Raw genomic sequence first — 8,299 nt, forward strand, 5'->3', positions numbered from 1 at the left:
AAAACATAAAAATAAAAAACCTCAGACTATAGAATCTTACTTTGGTGACAAGGAAGATCAAAACATACAATCAGAAGACAAGTTCCTATATCCAAAGCCTCCAAGAAAAATACCATGTTTCCCTGATAATAAGACCTATCCCGAAAATAAGCCCTCCCCTTACTGTGTAAGATTCCTCTAAAATAAGCCCTCCCCCGAAAATAAGCCCTATTGAGATTGCTACTGTAGTGAAGGTGATCCCCTGCGCTACACGCTACATTACGGTACCCTCTGTATACACCGTCCCCCCCCCCCCGTGAAACGCACGCCACGCTCCGAGCTGCATCCAATCAGAGCTGCAGCAGTGAGCGCGTCATCCTGTTCTTCCCCAGTGATTTGCTTGCTGGCACCATTGACAGCAGTGCCGTGGAGGAGAGCTGAGGCAGGACAACATAAAAACCCGGTATGTAAGCGGGAGTGAGGGGGCATGATGGAGGATAAAAAGGGCATGATGGAAGAAAAAAGAAGACCTCAGGGGGCATGATGGAGTGAAAAGAAGGACTGATGGTCATAATTTTATTATTCTGTCTGTTTTGACCCCCAGACATGAGTACAAAAAGGAAGAGCTACCGTATACTGTTGAGTATAAGAAAGCAATTGTAGAGGAGTCACATGGCAAGAATCTTGCAGTTTTCTGTAAAGAAAAACTTTTGGATCTTCGAATGGTCAGAAAATGGAGAGCAGATTATAATAACCTCAATCAACAGGTGGATGAGGGAAAAGGGAAAAAGCTCAGGTCTGGATCAGGTCGGCAGCCCTTATATCCTGACTTGGAGATCCTCATTGGTGAATGGATTGCTGACAGGAGAGCAAAGGCCTTGGTTGTGCGCAGGGCTGATATTCAAGTATTTGCCCTTTCAATGGCACCAGAGTTTGAAATGGTCTCAGAAAGATTCAAAGCATCACAACACTGGTTGGACGGTTTCCTTCAACAGTATGAACTGTCCCTAAGAAGATCAACAACACTGTTTAAGCTGGAAGATGCTGAAGTTATTAAACGTGCACTTGCATTCAAGTCCTTTATTGATAGGATCGACATTTCCAAGTACCAAACCTGCAATATGATTACTATGGATGAAACTGCAGTGTTTATGGGACAAGGATCTCAAACAACAATTCATCACAGGGGTGCAACATCAATCTACATTCCCACCACTGGCTATGAAAGTGCACGGGTCACCTGTGTTTTGGCAATTCGTTTGGATGGAAAGAAAGCCACACCTCTAATCATCAGTAAGGGCAAGAAAGATAAGATTGAACGTGTATCTGGCATTTACGTTTTTGAAACTGAAAAAGCCTGGTGTACACAAGCCGTTATAAGAAAGTGGGTTGATTTAATGCTGCCATTTGTTATGCGAGGTAACCAAAGAGGTCTGATAGTCTGGGATTCAGCCAGCACTCACTGCGCTAAAGAAATGAAGAACTTCCTTGCAGAGAGAAGAATAGATCAAGTAATGATTCCTGCAGGAATGACTGCCTATCTCCAGACCCTTGATATTGCAATAAACAAGCCATTCAAGGACCATTTGCGCATGGAAGTCAATGACTACATTGAAAATAGAATGGAAAGAAATCAGCGTGGAAACTTTGTGAAGCCCTGTCTGCAAGAAGTCGTGACTTGGGTGAAGAAGTCATGGGATAAAATTACTGACAGCTGTGTCGCCAAGGCACTACGAGCAGGTTACCTGGACAAGACATATTCATTTAAAGGAATGGACATGACAGATTGGGTCCACTTCTTCTGAAGGAAATGGAGGCGCAAGACATACAGGACGGAATTCAGGGTATGGACACTTATGACGATGTTGTTGAAGAAGATGACATGATCATTATTGAATAAAGGTACATTTTTTTTGTTCACATTTACCTGTTTATTAAAATTGCTGTCAATGTTCATTAAAATAAGCCCCCCCTGAAAATAAGCCCTCTGGTGTTTTTCTGTCCAAAAAAATTAATAAGACAGTGTCTTATTATCGGGGAAACACGGGGTATGAATTGGTTGCAGTCTGTGGAAGAGCTCCAAAATGATTATGGAAATTAAGTAAGAGAAGTAAGGGAAAGTAAGGATTAGATAATGACCCTGAGGTTGCAAACCTGAGTGACTGGACTTGCTACTTAAAATCACCTCTCCTTGAGGAAAAGAAGAACTGAGAGTCAGAAAAAGTAGATGTAAGAAGACAGAAAAATGTAATATAGGTTGCAATAAAAATGATAAGATATAAAATGCAAATGTGTTCATGATAAGTTTTACTTATGCCAAGTGGAAAGCAAAATATTGCTATTACTTTATTTCCTGCTGCGATATGAAACAGAGAGGTTAAAAGTAACTTTAAGTAAATTAAGCAAGAACTGTTTTACCTTTAGGAGCTCATGAGAGCTCCTAAAAAATGAGAAAAAAATCAGTAAATTTTGGTTTCACAGTATTTGCTGCATTTTAGAGGGAGAAAAGAAAGCATTGCCTATGATCTGCAATGGTTGTAAGAAGGGAGACGTACGTTCACATTAAAGCACTGCCACAAAACACATAAAAAGAATCAGGTTATGTCCAACATGGCTCTAGAATCCCGGTGTAATAATGGGATCAGTGAGTCAGTGCCATTGATTTAGTCACACAAGGGGGTAAAGGTATGAGTCAAAAAATGAATTGTTCATTTTGGGCTCTGAGATCTTTGTAAAATTATAACCACAAAGGGAACAAAGCTGTTTATGTTAATTCTTCAAAATATGTTGCATGTTTGTACGTGTATTATTTTAGGTCAGATAAACAAGCAAATCTGTTTCTATCATACAGAAGACGATTATTCTCTGGGTGATTTTGGGCAAATTGCGTCACCTCTTTTGAACTGTTTCCTCATCTGTAAAGAAGGAATTCAGGACTAGGCTATCTTAAAATAATCCACCTCTCTCTAAATCTATGGTCCTACGAATCTTAGTCCTTTGACAGCGGCTTTTCATGCTACTTCATGTATGTGTTCCTCGAATTAAAAAACAATCTTCTTGAAAGCATGGACCATGTCATTTTAATTCATTTAGACAATTATTGTTGAGAAGTGTGATGGATTGGATAGAAAATCAATTTTGGAACAAGGAAGATTTGGTTTCAATTTCTACCTCTTGACATATTCTGGCCATGTGACCCTAGGCAACTCACTTAACTTGTCAGTTGATGCCTCCCTAGAACTATACATACGAAAAAGTGCTAGTCAGTATGGGTAGAGGGAGCTTTCTTATCTGGTCATTCCCTGTACCAAAGAAATCATCAGTCTAGGTCCTTATCAGTCACTAGTCTATGTACAATGTATTGTGTTAGACATAACACTGATGATGCAAAAATTAAAAATGGCCTAGTCTCTGCTCTCAGGGAGCATAATATTATTTTCTTTTGCCTCTCTTCCCCAACAAATTGTCCTAATAATAACACTCTGTTATAGGCTCCATACAAAATTAGAGTTGATTCAGGGAAATTTTGAGGACAGATAAAGAAATCACTTTTCCCTCTGTCACTTGCCTGATTTAATGTCTGGGCCACTTAGACTTTTCTGATGGCCCATAGTCTCATGGATAAAAATACTCAAGAAGGGATACTAATGGACAAATTGCTTTCTGACAGTGTGAAATCTAGCATAGAGAGGTGTCTGATTTTTTCTATGATTATTATCCAACTCCACTGCTTCTTATTTTTTGAAGGCCTTTAAGAAAGCTTTGATCCTTTGATATAATTCATAACTTTGAAATTCTCCCAGAAAAACCACTCAGTGAATATTAAACACCACTTCAACTGGGTTCTAATCTGTTTATTCTTCCAAAGAGTCCTAATATTAGTAAAGTTTATGGAAATGTCCATTGGGTGTGCATTGACACTTCAGTAAAACTAATTAAAAAAAACCACATTTCAGACTTCCTATTTGATTTATATATTCTAAAGGAAGAACCAGATTTATTATTAGGGAGTTATGGATAAGAAAAGAGAAGCAACCAAGTTTGATTATCAGTAACATGTATTGAATACCTATTTCATGCAAGGGCACCACTTAACACTTGAGATGCAAAGAAATAGGGCAACAATAATAATTTCAAAAAGCAACAAAATAATAATAATGATAATAATTTCAAGCAAAATATAGTGACTTAATAGGGTAGATTGAAATCATGTGGCATCAGGATGAGATGCATATCATTCCTGTGGCACAATCTACTATTGAGTTTGTATTAAGGAAGCTGTCATCATCAGCTGTTGAACTGAAGGACTCAACTGAGGGTAAGCTTATATCCTAATGCTTTTGTATTCAACTCCAGAAAGTACCTATTCAATAGTCTAAAAACTGCAGGAGTGGAGAACCTGTGGCCTCAAGGCCACATGTGGCCTTCTAGATCCTTGGGTGTGGTCTTTTGACCGAGTCCAAGTTTTACAGAATAAATCCTTTTTATTAAGGGCATTTGTTCTGTCAAATTCAGGTTCAGTCAAAGGGCCACCCTTGAGGACCTAGAGGGCCACATGACCTCGAGGCTGTAAGTTCCCCAACTCCAGATAGAATATTACCTATAAAATAACATTAGCAGAATAGATTTTTCCCAAGACTATATCTATCTAAATAGTAAAATTCATCTGGAAAAACAAAAGATCTAGAATATCAAGGGAATTCATGAAACAAAATACAAAGGAAGGTGACCTAGACATATCATATCTTAAATTGTATTATAAAACATCAATCATCAAAACCACTTGGTAATGGCTAAGAAATAGAGTGGTGAATCAGTGGAATAGATTAGGTGCACAAGTCAGTAGTCAATGACTATAGTAATCTACTGTTTGGTAAACTCAAAGACCCCAGCTTCTGGGATAAGAACTCACTATCTGACAAAAACTGCTGTGAAAAGTGGAAAACACTAGGCAGAAACTAGGCATAAAGTCCAGTTGGGTACATGATTTAAATATAAAGGCTGAAACTATAAGTAAATTAGGAGAGCAAGGAAATGTTTACCTGTCATATTTATGAGAATGTAAAAGTTTATGACCAAACAAGAGATAGAGAACATTATGAAATGCAAAATAGGTCATTTTCATTACATTAAATAGAAAAGTTTTTGCACAAACAAAGCCAATGCAACCAAGATTGGGAGGGAAGCAGAAAACTGGGAAAGAATTTTTACAACCAGTGTCTGATAAAAGCCTCATTTCTAAAATATATAGATAACTGAGTCAAATTTATAAGAATTCAAATCATTCCCCAATTGATAAATAGTCAAAAAATATGAACATACAGTTTTCAGATGAAGAAATTAAAGTTATCTATAGTCATATAAAAAATACTCTAAATTATCGTTGATTAGAGGAATGCAAATCAAAACAACTCTGTGGTACCACATCACACCTATCAGATTGGCTAACATGACAAAACAGGAAAATGTTAAATACTGGAGAAGATGTGAGAAAAATGGATCACAAATTTTGATAATAAATAATAAATAATTCATTGTTTGTGGAGCAATGAGCTGATCCAGACATTCTGGGGAGCAATTTGGAACTATGCCCAAAGGGCTATAAAAATGTGCATACCCTTTGACCCAGCAATGCCACTTCTAGGGCTATATCGCAAAGAGATAATAAAATGAGAAAAGGGCCCATATATACAAAAATATTTATAGCAGCTCTCTTTGTGGTGGCCAAGAGCTGGAAACTGAGGGGATGCCCATCAATTGGGGAATGGTTGAACAAGTTGTGGCACATGAATGTAATGGAATGAACTGATGCTGAGTGATGTGAGCAGAACCAGGGGAACATTGTACAGAGTAACATTCGCAGTCAGTGATGACTGATTTTGATAGACTTAGTCCTTCTCAGCAATGCAAGGACCTAAAACATTTCCAAGGAACTCATGATGGAAAATGTCATCCACATCTAGAGAAAGAATTATGAAGTCTGAATGCAGAGAGAAGCAGACTATTTTCTTTTTTTTCTTTCTCATAGTTTCTCCCACTCATTATAATTCTTCTATACAACATGACTAATGTGAAAATATGTTTAATGGGAATGCATATGTAAAGCCTATATTGGATTGCACAACATCTTAGCGAGTGAGGGGGGAGGGAGAGGGAAACTTAAAACTTATGGAAGTAAGTGTTGAAAGCTAAAAGTAAATAAATTAAATTTTAAAAAAGAAATTATGAGTAGGCCGACTTCAGAAAAACCTGGAAAGACTTATATGAACTGATGCTGAGTGAAGTGAGGAGAACATTGTACACAGTAACAGCCACACTGTGTGATGACTGACTTTGATAGACTTAGCTCTTCTTAGCAATGTAAGGATCTAGTACAACTCCAAAAGACTCATGATGGAAAATGCTGTCCACAGATAGAAAAAGAACTATGGAGTAGGAATGAAGATAGAAGCATATTATTTGCTGTCTCTCTCATTTGTTTCTGCTTTTTCGTGGTTTCTTCCATTGGTTCTAATTCTTCTTTAAATATTACATGCCATCTTGGGATGGGGGAGGGTAGAGATGGGGAGAAAATTTGGAACTCATAATCTCATGGAAGTGAATGTTGAAAAAAAATGTTCAAAAAAGACTACATCTATCTGAATTCCATAGAAAAGAAATGAGAAGAATGAAATAACAACTAACATTTATTTATCAATTTAAGACTTGAGAGCACTTTATCTTATTTGATTCTCATAGCCACTCCATGAAGTAGGTACTATGAGGGTTTCTTTTTTTGGTCCAGACCTGTGATTTCACCAGTATAGGATCTAACTGATATAGAAATTCTTTTCAACAATTGCAGACTGACAAGCCTCTAAAAATCATAGACTTACTGAATTGTCTGAGACACTGAGATAGGTTCAGTGACTTGCCCAGGGAGACACAGCCGGTAGGTTTCAAAGACATATTTTGAACCCAGGTCTTCCTGACTCTGAAGGCTATGCTCTACTATAGGGTTCTCAATTTATGGATGAAGAAACTGAAGCCCAGAGAAGTGAACTGATTTGCTTTTAGACACAATGTAACTATCAGAGTTGAGATTTGAGCCTAAGTCTCCAAGTTCACTGCTTTTTTCCCCCATTATACACTGTCAAGGACCTTATAACCTTGCTAGATAGACAGGAGCACCACATGAAAATATAAATAAAATTCAATGTTTCAGGTCAAGTGGACCATACAGGCTTAATTGGTTTAGAAAGTCAGAGAAAGGGAATACCCAGAGTTGGCACATGTGGGAAAGGTTTCATGAAGGATATGACCTGGTTCTTGAAGAAAGTGGAGGGTTAGACATAGAAAGAGGAGTAATGATGGCATTCTAGGAAGGGAAAATATGAAAAGGAATAGATATGGAATGGTTCACCACAGTGAGTTAACCCATTGTGTTTCTATTATGTTTTGTGTAGGGAAGTTATGGGAGATAAGGTCAAAAATGTAGGCAGGGGACCACCAGAGAAAACATGTATGAACTGCTGTAGAGTAAAGAGAGCAGAGCCAGGAGATCAATCTAGAAAATGTCTACAATAATGGAAAGGAAAATAGCTCTGAAAGATTTTAATTGATGAGATGGTCAGTCATGGGGCGGCTAGTTGGCACAGTGAATAGAGTACCAACCCTGGAGTCAGGAGGACCTGAGTTCAAATCCGACCTCAGACACTTAACACACACACACACACACACACACACACACAACTAGCCATGTGACCTTGGGCTAGTCACTTAGCCCAAACTGCCCTCCAAAAAGCCAAAAAAAAAAAAAAGATGGGCAGTCATGACTCCAGAAGAATGATGAGGAAGTATGCCTCCTCCCTTCTTGGGAGAGAGGTCATGGACTAGAGAAGCAAGACAACACATACATTTTCATTCATGGCCAATGTGTGGGTTCGTTTTGCCTGACTATTATTTATTAAAAGGGAAGACTTTTGTTGTCAGGGGAGGTAGGAATAGTTGTGGTGGAGGGAGGGAGTCAGAAGTGATAGTGATGCAGAAAAAAAAGAAGAAAGTAGCATCAATGAGACATTCCAAATATATACATAAGAGACCAGAAGGAAATTTGGAAGGGGGCACTGACGAGCAAGTCAGTTTTGTTACTATTGCATTAAATTTAATGTACACTTAAAATTATATTTAGACGTTCAGTTTCAGATATAATTTGTTTTCTTTGTACATTGCATTATTCATTTTTATGAATAGTTGTTAAATTCATAATCAAAAAGGAAGTTAAAAAGAGAGAGAGAGAGATTATGGAGGACTAGCCTGTCATAGAGAAAAAAAGCACTGG

The sequence above is a fragment of the Petaurus breviceps genome, unplaced genomic scaffold (genome assembly GCF_028583685.1).
Source record: "Petaurus breviceps papuanus isolate PSGF00001 unplaced genomic scaffold, PetGlider_PUasm1.0 90750, whole genome shotgun sequence".
Classification (NCBI taxonomy): domain Eukaryota; kingdom Metazoa; phylum Chordata; class Mammalia; order Diprotodontia; family Petauridae; genus Petaurus; species Petaurus breviceps.